Below are 13,362 nucleotides of genomic sequence, written 5' to 3' on the forward strand. Positions count from 1 at the left end.
CCATCCAGTGTGATTGTCAATGTCTCCACTGTGTGCCATAGTTGGTAGACATTAGTCCAGCAGGGATCTCTACTTGTTTGTTCCATCTCCTCAACTGACCTGAGATTGAGCCGTGTGGACTGGACTGGGCAGTTCACTGCTTTAAGATTAGCTGATTTATTTCCCACCTAACACTCCGTCTTGACAGGACTGTCCCTGGCCCCACTGTAATGCTGACCTTAATCAGACAGGAGTGACAATGTTTTTCTATATATTGTCTTAGAAGGACCAATTTCTAGGACTTTCCCAGAATTGTCTTTGCCTTTATCCTGCTAGAAAACCTGTTAGTAAATTAACCTGTTCATGCTGGCAGGTCTTACTTTTATGTTGTTATTTGTTGCTTCTGCTAGAGGCTTATTTTGAAATTACATGGTTTCCATTCATTGTTTTGTTCATATTTTAAGGTTTGACCATTACATTACTATTACCTTATTTCCTTCCTGGCTTGTTGCTGTTGTTGTTAAGCGTGTGGCTGCCACTGTTGAACACATCTTTTCTATATTACTATGTTGCATCAAGGCCATCTTATCTAAAGAGTCACGTAAATGTTGCTTGAATGTTTAAAAAGGAATGATGTTGTTTGTCAGGTATCATTCTTGAATTAATTCGTAACATTATGGAATTGACTGTTTTTTGACTTGCATCTATTCTTTGGCTTTCATTGTGGCTGCACCCTCAACCACCTTCTCAAATTTGTTATTGGATACGCCTCTTTCACCCTCACTGTTGCACACAATGGTTAGTTGACTGACCCAAGCACCACCATGTAGCTTAATCCATCAATGTTCTCTTCAGATAACTGGACTGCTGTTGCCTGGAATGATTTTGATTGTAGTAGCCTGTATTCAATATATACAAAAAAAGTTGATGGTTGGTGCGTCAGGAGCCCATCTGTATGTCGTGTTCAAAGCCAGTCTTTATCCTTACTGATTCATTTGCCCATCTTCATGCAGAATCAGTTTATACCTCTGGAAAGTGCCAAAGTATTGCGTGTTAATTGGACATGTAAGTAAGAATTTGACCGTACTGTAGCGATAGTAGGGAGCAGGTTAAGGAGACCTTGGAGGGGTGGAGATATGCTCTAGAGAGGAGAGGAATGAAGGTCAGTAGGAACAAGACAGAATACATGTGTGCAAATGAGAGGGAGGTCAGTGGAATGGTGAGGATGCAGGGAGTAGAGTTGGCGAAGGTGGATGAGTTTAAATACTTGGGATCAACAGTACAGAGTAATGGAGATTGTGGAAGAGAGGTGAAAAAGAGAGTGCAGGCAGGGTGGAGTGGGTAGAGAAGAGTGTCAGGAGTGATTTGTGACAGACGGGTATCAGCAAGAATGAAAGGGAAGGTCTATAGGACGGTAGTGAGACCAGCTATGTTATATGGGGTAGAGACGGTGGCACTGACCAGAAAGCAGGAGACAGAGCTGGAGGTAGCAGAGTTAAAGATGCTAAGATTTGCACTGGATGTGATAAGGATGGATAGGATTGGAAACGAGTACATTAGAGGGTCAGCTCAAATTGGACGGTGAGAGAGGCGAGATTGCGTTGGTTTGGACATATGCAGAGGAGAGATGCTGAGTGTATTGAGAGAAGGATGTCAAGGATAGAATGGACAGGCAAGAGGAAAAGAAGAAGGCCTAAGAGGAAGTTTATAAATGCGATGAGAGAGGACATGCATGTGAAGGGTGTAACAGAACAAGATGCAGAGGACAGAAAGATATGGAAGAAGATGATCCGCTGTGGCAACCCCTAACGGGAGCAGCCGAAAGAAGAAGAAGAAATTCGGGTTTTGCCATGTCATAGTTTTATCTCTATATGTGCAGACTTTCATTAATGTAAATATGAACTCACCTTACTAATCATATCTGACTCTCTTGTGTTAATGGGTAGCAAAACATGCAAGTTCACACACCTTTCATGTCACAAAGAAATCAATGAAATAATAGGATTATGGTAACTGCTCTGTGACATTGTCATCACCGGAGAATGTACAGCCCTAGAGATCTAAATGCTAAGTAAAGGAAAATCCTCACAACCACCTGCTGCTCTGGGTAATCTATTTGCTTTGAACTGAAGGCTTTGACGTGACAAAGTACAAGCCACAATAACACAAAATGAATACGCAGACTACACACACCATACAACTCAAGAACCACACCGTACCTCTGGTAGCTGTGCTAACTGTACCTTGCAGGAAGAAATTTGCTAGCCAGAAATGATTTTCTACACATAGGCCCGTTCCTTTCAGAAGCAGTATTCTGCATTTCTTTAAAAAAGGAACATCAGAAGGCTGTCTGCTTTTCCACGAAGTGTAATGAAGTGCCCTTGGTTGCTTATCCAAATTTAGCTTGGTCCTCCTTAGCGGTGCTTAAAAATGAAGATGCAGCGTAATGTCTTGTGAATGATGTATTCGTGGTGTTGATCTCTATATTTTTCTTTTCTTTTCAAATTACTGTGGCTACCTTTAAGGCAGCGGTTCTTAAAGTGTGCACCATGAGCATGTGCCAGGTGTTCTGTGACCTGACTTGGCCATCATTCTTAGAAGAACGTTCTTGCTGATAAGGATACATGAAATTGACTTAAGACGTTGACCATGGAGTTCCCTTGACCTTTTACTTCTGAACTGCAACTTCCTGATCTGGTTCTATATGGTTGTAGTGATTACTTCATCTATTTCTCTCTTTCGATATTTCTTAAAATCGAGTTTTGGCCCAACCTAACTCTTTCTCTACACTGGGAAATTTTTTTCAAATCCACCTTGATATGCACCTCAAGACCCAAACCCTGGCAACAGCAGTCCTTTAATTCCATCATGGAGATGCTGACACACACTGCTTCTGATGTATTCATTTTCTAAGTCTGTGTTGCCATAATGCCATGCTCAAAGCTTAATTATGTGTCATTAGTTAAAATCTAGGACCTTGAAATGTAAACCAAGCAAGATTTGAAAGTCTTGTAATGCTGATACCTGGTAGGTAACAGTTACTAATAGGCACAACATATGCCATCCAGCCCTGACAGAAGACACCAGATGAGAGTTGGAGACCTTCAGGTAAAACCAACAAAATGGAGCCAGTAGGGTAACCCCTCAAAAATCTGCATGAGAATTAGCTTGAAACATATGAGGGGGTACCCAAAAATAACCGGAGTCTGTACCTGGAGCGCAATCTCGACTCCGTGTCTCATACTTACAGTGTTCTGTGGAAGTCTGCCAAGTGGTGTATTGTTCATACGTGTCTGTTTTTCTTGGTGCTTATTAAACGTGTTCTGCGATTTTTGTGATGGGTGATTATAAAGAACAGTGTGTCTGCGTTAAATTTTGTTTTCTGTTGTGGAAAACAGCTGCTGAAACTGTAGTGATGCTTGAAATTGCTTTAAGTATAACACAGGTCTACCAGTGGTTTTCGCATTTCAAACAAGGGAAAATGTCACTTGAAGACCAACCAAGATCTGTCTGACTTTCCACAATTAGAATTGACGAAAATCTTGAAAAAAGTTTGCAAAGCAATTTACAAAGATCGACGTTGGACTATTGAAGAGATTTCTGAATTGACTTGTGTGTCTTGGAGTTCTTGCCACCATCCCTACTCGCCTGATTGTTCTTCATGCGAATTTTCTTGTTCCCGCATATGAGAAAAGAACTCAAAGGAAAGAGTTTTTGTACCGGAAGAAGTCAAAGAAAAAATCGCTGCAGGCCTTGGACAGCGTTCCTCTTCAGCAATTCCAAAAATGTTTCCACCAGTGGGAAAACTGTTGGGACCAGTGCATTCATTTACATGGAGAGTACTTCGAAGGAGACTAAAGTTTCAGTATGTAAAGTTTTCAATTCCGGTTATTTTTGGGTACCCTCTTGTAGACAGAAACTGAGGAGTAGGTTGAGCTTCTGTTTGTACTGGGATCTTGTTGTCTTTCTTTGGGTGCCGTCCGAAGGCGCAGCAGCAGGATTATTCAAGGTGCTTAATCTAAGGAGGTACTTTCAATAAACAGTCTTATTCAGGCTGTCCAAGTCCCTGTTTCAGTCTGTGTATAAACCCTTCTGCTTTGCACCTAAGGGGTCATTATTTTTCACAAGTACTCATAGAGAAAAGAATGAGTTCATTTTAACATTAAATTTATGATAATGTGTGGCTGTTGGTCATAGATGATCCTCTGTGTCTTTGACTTTGATAAAGTGGCCCCCCGTTCAAACACTTTGCTTTAAGAGAGCAAATAGTACTGCACTTTTTGCATGTCTTCACTGGCATGCGCTTCATGGTTTTAACTGAGAAGCATTTGAACTGGAAGTGTAAACATGCAAATTAAAAACAGCAATAGGTGGTCCTGATTTTAATACAGGTAATAACCTTCAAGCCCCATCACTAAACCTGAAAGTTCAGGTTGCACATAAACACAAACACCCTTTGGACTGTGGAAGGAAACTGGAGGAAAACCGGAGAACATGTAATCTCCAATCAGGGAGGACCAGGGACATGAACCCTGGATACCATGTTGTGAGGCAGTAGAGCTACCACTGCGCCACCATGCAGAAACACCACTGACTGCTACTGCTACTACCGCCTGACTGCTTTCTAGCATTGCTGGTGTGTTAAGTAGGAAGGGATGGTGGATGCAATGAAATGTTCACTCAGTGTACTTATTAATCATTCATCCATCAATGTTCTATGCTCTGTTAGTGTGTTTGGAGTAGATATGTGTGATAAGGTGTTGCAGCAAATAAATGGAAGACACTATAGATTCCATTTTAGTCTAAGAGAGGAGATATTCGTGCATGTGCATATCTACTTAACAAACCGAACAACATGTCTTTGAACTGCGACAGTAATATGCAGATTACAGCCTACATTATTCTTTAAGCCATTGAACTCTAAATGTTTGATTTGTACTATGAAGATGGCATCGCATAACATTCTCAAATCTACGTAATCTAGTTCACGCTCACAAGGGATTGGAGACCATGCTATCAGTGTGCGGTGGATGACAACAAGCAACCCTGAATGGGTCCACCTTCTCACACAAGATTAATTTACAAACGTCAATAAACCGAGTGCGTATGTATGGGATATGAAAACAGAGAACCCTAAGAAAAACCCATACCAACACAGGGAGAATGTACAAACTTCACAAAGAAAGCACCCTGTCAAGAGAGTTAAAGGCAGAATATTGGATCCGCCACTTCACAGTTTGCCTTGTTGTTGAAGGATGAGTCATAAAATGTGGCAGAGCAGCGAAGTCTGCTTGTATCATCACATCATTTTCTTCAAAATCAAAGATATTTAACTGACAAGTTAATTGTGTAACATACTTTATATGATAAAATTGAAAACATAGCAGATTAGTGACATATTCAAGGTCACATAATGCACTGAATGCAGCAACCTTTAACATTACTCTCTGTTCATATATAAATAAAGACAAGTGCATGCAGATATACACACTATATTGCCAAAAGTATTAGCATGCCTGCCTTTACACACTGTGACACTAGAGGGTGATGTTGCTCCTCTAACCCGACAGACAAACGTCCAGGACACCAGGTAAAAGCACAAAAAGGTTTTTTAATTCTTTCCTTTTCTTTAATAGTGCCTCTAAGCACCCCAACCACCATACACAGACAAGTAATACTAATAATTCTCAATAATAATAACAAAAATAATAATAATAATCCGAATCTCCAAATCCGTGACCATGGTCCTCAGCTGGAAAAGGGTGGACTGCCCTCTCAGGGTTGGTAGCGAGAACCTGCCCTAAGTGGAGGAATTCAAGTATCTCGGGGTCTTGTTCACGAGTGAGGGAAGAATGGAGCGTGAGATCGACAGGTGGATCAGTGCGGCGTCCGCAGTGATGCGAGCTCTGCATCGGTCTGTCGTGGTGAAAAAGGAGCTGAGCCGTAAGGCAAAGCTCTCAATTTACCAGTCGATCTATGTTCCTACCCTCACCTATGGTCATGAGCTATGGGTTGTGACCGAAAGAACGAGATCGCGAATACAAGCGGCTGAAATTAGTTTCCTCCGCAGGGTGTCTGGGCTCTCCCTTAAAGATAGGGTGAGAAGCTCAGTCATCCGGGAGGGGCTCAGAGTAGAGCCGCTGCTCCTCCGCATCGAGAGGAGTCAGATGAGGTGGCTCGGGCATCTGATCAGGATGCATCCTGGACGCCTCCCTGGTGAGGTGTTCCGGGCACGTCCAACCGGGAGGAGGCCCCGAGGAAGACCCAGGACACGCTGGAGGGACTATGTCTCCCGGCTGGCCTGGGAACGCCTCGGGATTCTCCCAGAAGAGCTAGAAGAAGTGGCCGGGGAGAGGGAAGTCTGGGCATCTCTGCTCAAGCTGCTGCCTCCGCAACCCAACCTCGGATAAGTGGAAGAGAATGGATGGATGGATGGATAATAATTCTCTCCTCCACACCTCCCAGCAAGCTCTGTCATCTACCTCCCAACTCCGGCTCGCTTGCTGGGTTCCAAATAGTCCTTGACCCGGAAGTGCTTCTGTTCTTCCTCTCATTAGACTTGCCAGCACTTACAGGTCAAAAGGGGGGATTCCGTTTTCTTCAGCCCGGAAGTACTTACAGGCTATATGGAAAGTAAAAATCCCCTGGTCTCCCTGCAGCATCTCCAGGGGGCACCCACGGTACCCAGCAAGGCTGTGAAGCCGAACTCCTGATCCCATGGTGCCCTGTGGGAAGTCGGGGCACCGCTATGCTGCAGGGAAATCACCATCTAGCGTACTGGGGGAGGCAGTGTGCCAAAGTAGCTGCCTTCCCCCATCCTTCCATCCTTTGAGCGTCCTGGCTGGGTTGAACTGCTGGCCACCCATCACAACACACATGAACTTTAATAACATCCCATTCTTAATACAAAGGCTTTAATATGAAGTTGGCCCACCCTTTGCAGCTATAACAGCTTCAACTCTTCTGGGAAGGCTTTCTACAAGGTTTAGAAGTGTGTTTATTGGAATTTTTGATCATTCTTTCAGGAGACCATTTGTGAGGTCAGGTACTGATGTTAGATGAGAAGGCTTGGCTCGCTCTCAGTCTCCACTCTAATTTATCCCAAAGGTGTTCTATTGGGTTGAGGTCAGGGCTCTGTGCAGGCCAGTCAAGTTCCTCCACACCAAACTCGCTCATCCATTACTTTGTAGACCTTGCTTTGTGCACTGGTGCACAGTCATGTTGGAGCAGAAAGGGGCCATCCCCAAATTGTTCCCACAAAGTTGGAAACATGAAATTGTCCAAAATGTCTTTGTATGCTGAAGTGTTAAGAGTTCCTTTCATTGGAACTAAGGGGCCAAGCCCAACCCCTGAAAAACAACCCCACACCATAATTCAAATTTTACACTTAACACAATACAGTCAGGCAAGTATCATTCTCCTGGCACCTGTCAAACCCAGACTCGTCCATCGGATTGCCAGATTTGTGACTCTAAGGGACACGTCTGCACTGCTCTAGAGTCCAGTGGCGGTGTGCTTTACACCACTGCTTCCGACGCTTTACATTGCACTTGGTGATGTAAGGCTTGGTTGCAGCTGCTCGGTCATGGAACCCATTCCATGAAGCTCTCTACGAACTGTTCTTGAACTTTTGGAGGTCTGTAGCTATTGACTCTGCAGAAAGTTGTCGACTTCTGCACACTGTGCACCTCAGCATGCACTGTCCCCACTCTGTGATTTTACGTGGCCTACCACTTCATGGCTGAGTTGCTGTTGTTCCCAATTGCTTCCACGTTGTTATAATACCACTAACAGTTGACCGTGAAATTCTTAGTAGTGTTAGTTAAGTTTCACGAATGGACTTATTGCACAGGTACCACGCTTAAATTCACTGAACTTCTGCGAGCGACCCATTCTTTCACAAATGTTGGTAGAAGCAGTCTGCATGCCTAGGTGCTTGATGTTATACACCTGTGGCCATGGAAGTGATTGGAACTCCTAAATTCAATGATTCGGAGGGATGTCCCAATAGTTTTGGCAGTATAGTGTATGCTGTATATATGTTGTATTCGACGTGCGTCTTTTTCTTGGTATCACTGCCACTGCTCAGAGGAGAAATGCAAGTGCGAATTTCATTGGGCTATGTACACATGACAATGAACCTGAACTTTTTCATGTAAAGGCTAAGGCTTTACTCATTATGCCAGACTGTCTACCTAAGAAAACATGCACATACCTGCCCATATAAGTTTTAAATTTGAACTAATTAGACGAATCTGGCCAATAAATGAATCAATGCACACCTACGCACATTCATACATACATAATGGTCCCTTGTGTCCGCTCCCTTTTCACAGAAGCCCCACGTGGCTGTGCATAAATCCAACTGTATTCCGGCCTCCAGGCTGTTAGAAAAGGAAAAAAAAACATGCTCTTTAATCGCTTGTTGGAATCTTAATACCTTTTGTAAGTAGGGTTTTAAATCTGAAGCTGTTTGTTTAATATCGACTTGATTCTCTAATCCATTTTCTCGAGATACCCCAAGCTTGATGAATAGAGACATCATCGTTTTCAGCCCCTTCATCTCACAGGTTCACCAACAGGAATAAAACAAGCCTTGGAAATTGGATTGAGTGTTAAATTGAATTATACTTCAGTCTAATGCTTTGGTACAGAAGGTGTGCAATCTAATCTGCCTGCGTGGGGGGCTGTGATTGACGGCTGTTTCACAAACTGCTGTACTTTGTTGTTGGTCGGAGGAGGGAAAGAGGACAGTGGCAGCATTTGTTGAATGGCAAGAATTGAGGCCCAGCACCTCGAGCTGGTCTGACCAGGATCAGAACTATTGGCTTAATAAGCCACCTCTTATATGGATACAAGAAATGCCCAGCAAAATTAGAAGAAAATGAAACAAGAAAAGCAATGAAATTTGAGATTTGCTTTATTTCCCCTGTTCCTTTAGTGCTTACTTAATGTCTTCATCTGTTTTTCTGTCATTCTTCTTTAAATATCCTTCATCATTTATTCAGGATTCCTTTATTTTTCTTCTTTTTTTTTTTTAAAGACAGAACGCCCATTCTTCATCCCTCCATGTTCACAGGCACACCATTTCTCTGTATAACTCTGGCTTTCCTTAAGAGCTCCTCTTCATCTTGTCATCTGCTTTTTCTTTAACCTTTCCTTCTTCTTTGGTCGTGCCCATTCGTGAACCCTCTTTTCTTCATGACTTCAGCTCTTCCTTATCTCCCTCTCCTTCTTTCTTTTTTCTACGCTTCTCCTCTTTTTATCCACAGTTTCTCTTTCATGTTCTTCTATGCTTCTCCTTCTCCTTTCATCCACAGTTTGTTTGAGAGCTCTCTTTTATTTGTTCATCGCACAAATGTTGGAAAGTTTTCCCTCAAAAAGAGAACCAGAGACACATGGAATAAATTACCAAGTAGTGTGGTAGAGAGTATGACTTTAGGGACCTTCAGAACTCATCTCAGTATTACTTAGGAGAAGTTACGTGAATAGAATTGCAGCGCTACATGCGACTGAGTAGCCTGTCAGAGTTTATTCTAACGTCTACTCTTCGCTTCTCTTTTACTGTGGACTCAGATTCTCAGATTCGTGCTGCTACAGTTCTCCATCTTTTCTTCAGTGCATCTCTCCATCTTCTCATCCATTCTTCAGTCATTCTTTATTATAGTATCAACTCTTCTTCTAGAGATGTATTTTTATTTGTTTGTTCTCTTTAATTATCTCTTATTACATATCTTTGTCCCCTGTACTACAAATATCTCTAATTCTTCCCGTTTTCCCTTATCATGGCCTTATGTGTCCTTTAGCTCAGTCCATATGTGGTCCATGGCTGTTCTTCAGTGTCCCTCTTCTCATCCTTTGTTTCTTTGAGATATCCCTTTCACCTGGTCATTGCCCCGTGTCAATCCTTCTCTTTATACCCACGCCATTGTTACCACTTTTGCTTTAGACTCTTTTTATCCTACATTTCAAAACAAGTTCTTTCATTTCTTCATACTCCTTCCTTACCTATCTTTTTTTCATGGCCTTCATTTTTCTTTAGGTCCATCCTCTATACTATTTAGTTTTTTTAAATGCTATGCTTATTCTTTTTGTTGGTTTTGAAACTTGCAGATTCATTATTCTTATCTCTCTCTCTCTCTTTATATATATATAAAATCCAATGTCTGTATGTCTGTCCGCTTTTCACGAGAGAACTACTTAACAGATTTAGATCGGGTTTTTTTCTATAATTTGCTTGAACATTCCGGTTGATTTTGCGACTTTTCTCATCATAGTATCATCAGAGTATCATAGTTCGCTTGTGATACCAATTTATTTGGGGGCTGCAGGCCGATGGGAGGATGGCGGGGCCCTACTCACTCATGCGCCAGCCTCCATTCAAGTCGGTCTACCTCTCGCCAAGTGTTGCAGCGTACCTTGCCTCCGCTTAGCTAGTGATACCTGTTTGTTCAACAGACATTATCATCTACAGATTGTTAAGGAATACCGTTTGACATTTTTGAGAGAGAGATCAGAGCTACGTGTGTTTTAGAGGATAGCTGCTGATTGCCAGAGATATCACGGCCACTTGCTTTTCTCCCCATGTGGGGGACGCTCTCGCGTCAGTGCTGAACACAATCAGATTCAGTGCCAACGTTTGACGTTGGAGCGTACCTACCTTCTGCTTGGCCAGAATTACTTTTTTTTTTAATTGATTTTTAAAGTTTGTCCTGTTTCACTACTACGTGGGTGGAGCCGTGGGAGACAGAAAGTTTTAGAGATAAAATTCAATAATTAATTTTTTTTTTATCATTATTCTAGACATGTGATTTTGTGTACCATTTTGTGACTGTTTTTGCATGGCGGCATCCATTTTGTGTGGTCATATAACATATTATGTTTTCAGGCCCACCTATGAAAGATGCCGGCACAGTAAAGTCAGTGTCATGGACTAGGAGCCCCAAAGCACATAAATCCCAATTAGTTCCAAAAGCACTTCCCAAAAATACATACAACAGGAGGATAGCACCTTCCGACCCTGGCTAGTAATAAGGATAAAATGAGAATCTTTATAAATAAAAATATTTATTATCACAAAAATGCTCTGTTCTCACTAAAAAGCTCCAAAGAGCTCAGAAGGCATAAATGAGCTGCCAGCAAGGTAATCCCATGCTAAAAACTCAAAAGTAAAGTCAAAGCCAGAGCTAGAAGTAAAAAAAAATCCATTATTGCAATAAGCAGAGCAAAACACAAGTAAACTTACTACTCCCAGGCATATTCAAAATGAACCACCAGGAACTGTGGAAGACACTCTTGTGGACAACGTTTAATGGCAGTGCTTGGCTGGAGACGCCACCTCTTAGAGGGAACACCACAATACACTTAGAACATACTGTAACACAGGCAACGTACATACATAAACACAATAAAAACCTAGAATAATGCACATAATCAACATAAATCCGTAGAATCAAAATGAACCAAAAAGACGTAAAAAATGAATTTGGACCCCAGCCAGGGGAGGAAGCCTGACTGAGACATGACAGTAAGTGTACTGACTGAACAGTGCAACAGCTAATTTGAGAAGAGATGAAATCAGAAGATGGGTCATAAACAATAATGAGTCATGGTCAAAATCAGTAAGACAAGGTTTAGTAGAACTGAGTACGACGTGAGACAAAAATTACCGTACGAGAATAATAGAGTCCAAAAAAAGTGAACAGAGCCGAAGCCAAAATATTAAATGTGAATTTTAGTCAAGGTGTAGAAAAGAGTTCTAAACCAGAAATTCTTTCCAATCCTTAAACAAATAATTGAAGGTATTAGATTATATCAACAAACGCTCCCTGAGTCTATGAGTTGTTATGTTAATGATGGCACTCGGCTCAACTTCCAAATGAATTCTGACCATGATTCTCATGTCACACCTTGGCTTAGACTAAAGTATTTTTGATTTGTTTCTGGTTTTGACCATAAATTTATTATAACTGATCTTCTGGTCCTTCTCCTTCAGAAATTGCTAGCACTCCAACTGAAGCACAACAGGTTGCAGAGCATTCTTTTCTGTCCCTGTATCACAGGAGTTCTCCTTTAGCACCATTGGTGGAAAGGATCTCATCATGGCTGTTTGGCCTTTTGTTCTTATCAGGCCAGATTGTCGCTTATCTTGTTGGCTGGACCGTGCATGAGGTCATTTCCCTTTTGACGGAGATTGAGCAGGTTATCTGAGTCCACCACTCTCAAAGACAGTAAGGAGGAGCCAAGAGCTGTTTTTATGGCTGTTCGATCTTCAGACCAAGATTAAGTTGCTTGGCTGAGTTTTACAGAGTCGGCAAAATCAGAACAAGAGCTGCTTTTACAGCTGCATTATCTTCTGGACAAATCTAAATAGGTCTATTAGGCATTGTACTCAATTGTGCTAAGAGTGTATCACATACTTGAGGATCACAGTGGAATTAAGGAAGTGTGTTTAGGACTGAAGCCAGGAAGCGCTTCTTTACACAGAGTTGTGGGAATTTGGAACAAACTAACAAGACATGTACTTGACACAGAAACCTTGACAACCTTTTCAAAGTATCGGAATAAGCTATTAGGACAGCTTAGCTATTAGCTAAACAAATGAGCTGAGAATGGTCTCCTGTCATTTGTCAGATTTACTTAATTCCCTTTTTATTAAGTTTGAAGAGTAAGGAATGATGGTGTCATGAGTCTGGGCTTATAGGTTTAGAGAGTCATTATTGTCACAGGTACTGTGCTCAGTGAAAATCATACTTGCACGCACCAATCAACATGCAACAGGCCACCATATTGTCATTCTAGATTTCAGCAGCTGCAGAACCTCCATACACTTTGATTTCTGCATCTGTACCAGTTGTCAGAATACAGATATTACATTCTCATGTTTTTGTTGAAGTTGTTTTTTTTCTTCTATATTTTATTTATTTTCATTTACATTTTAAATTATTAACCGTGCAATGGTTTGCACTTCTTCATTAAAGCAAGAGACTGAATTTGGCCTTGTCACTATTCCAATGCATTCTGCGCATTCTCCTGTTCTGCGCTGGACTTGTCTCCACTTTTCTTCCATATCTCAAGGACAGCAGTGTTACATTGATCACTGACTTTAAATTGTCCCCTTATGAATGGTTGTGCGGGTTCTCTGGTTTCCTTCTACATCCCATCCATCCGTCATTATCCAACCCGCTATATCCTAACTACAGGGTCACGGGGGTCTGCTGGAGCCAATCCCAGCCAACACAGGGCACAAGGCAGGAAATAAACCCCAGGCAGGGCGCCAGCCCACCACAGTCCTACATCCCCAAGACCTTATTTCAATTCTGTATTGAACCCGTGTGTGTGTGTGTATGTGTGCACAGGTAGGCCACGTAATGTCCTCAGTGC

The 13,362-nt window shown here is 42.0% G+C and overlaps 1 protein-coding gene and 1 long non-coding RNA gene across 6 annotated transcripts in view; one reads left to right on the forward strand and one right to left on the reverse strand.

The window, feature by feature from the left end:
- Positions 1–13,362, forward strand: part of cadm1a (cell adhesion molecule 1a) — a 1,142,366-nt gene that overhangs the window by 761,773 nt on the left and 367,231 nt on the right. The gene's annotated exons all lie outside the window — the stretch shown is intronic.
- The window catches only part of LOC127529257 (uncharacterized), a 311,661-nt gene that overhangs the window by 635 nt on the left and 297,664 nt on the right, over positions 1–13,362 (reverse strand). The gene's annotated exons all lie outside the window — the stretch shown is intronic.

This window comes from Erpetoichthys calabaricus, chromosome 9, assembly GCF_900747795.2.
Source record: "Erpetoichthys calabaricus chromosome 9, fErpCal1.3, whole genome shotgun sequence".
Lineage (NCBI taxonomy): Eukaryota > Metazoa > Chordata > Cladistia > Polypteriformes > Polypteridae > Erpetoichthys > Erpetoichthys calabaricus.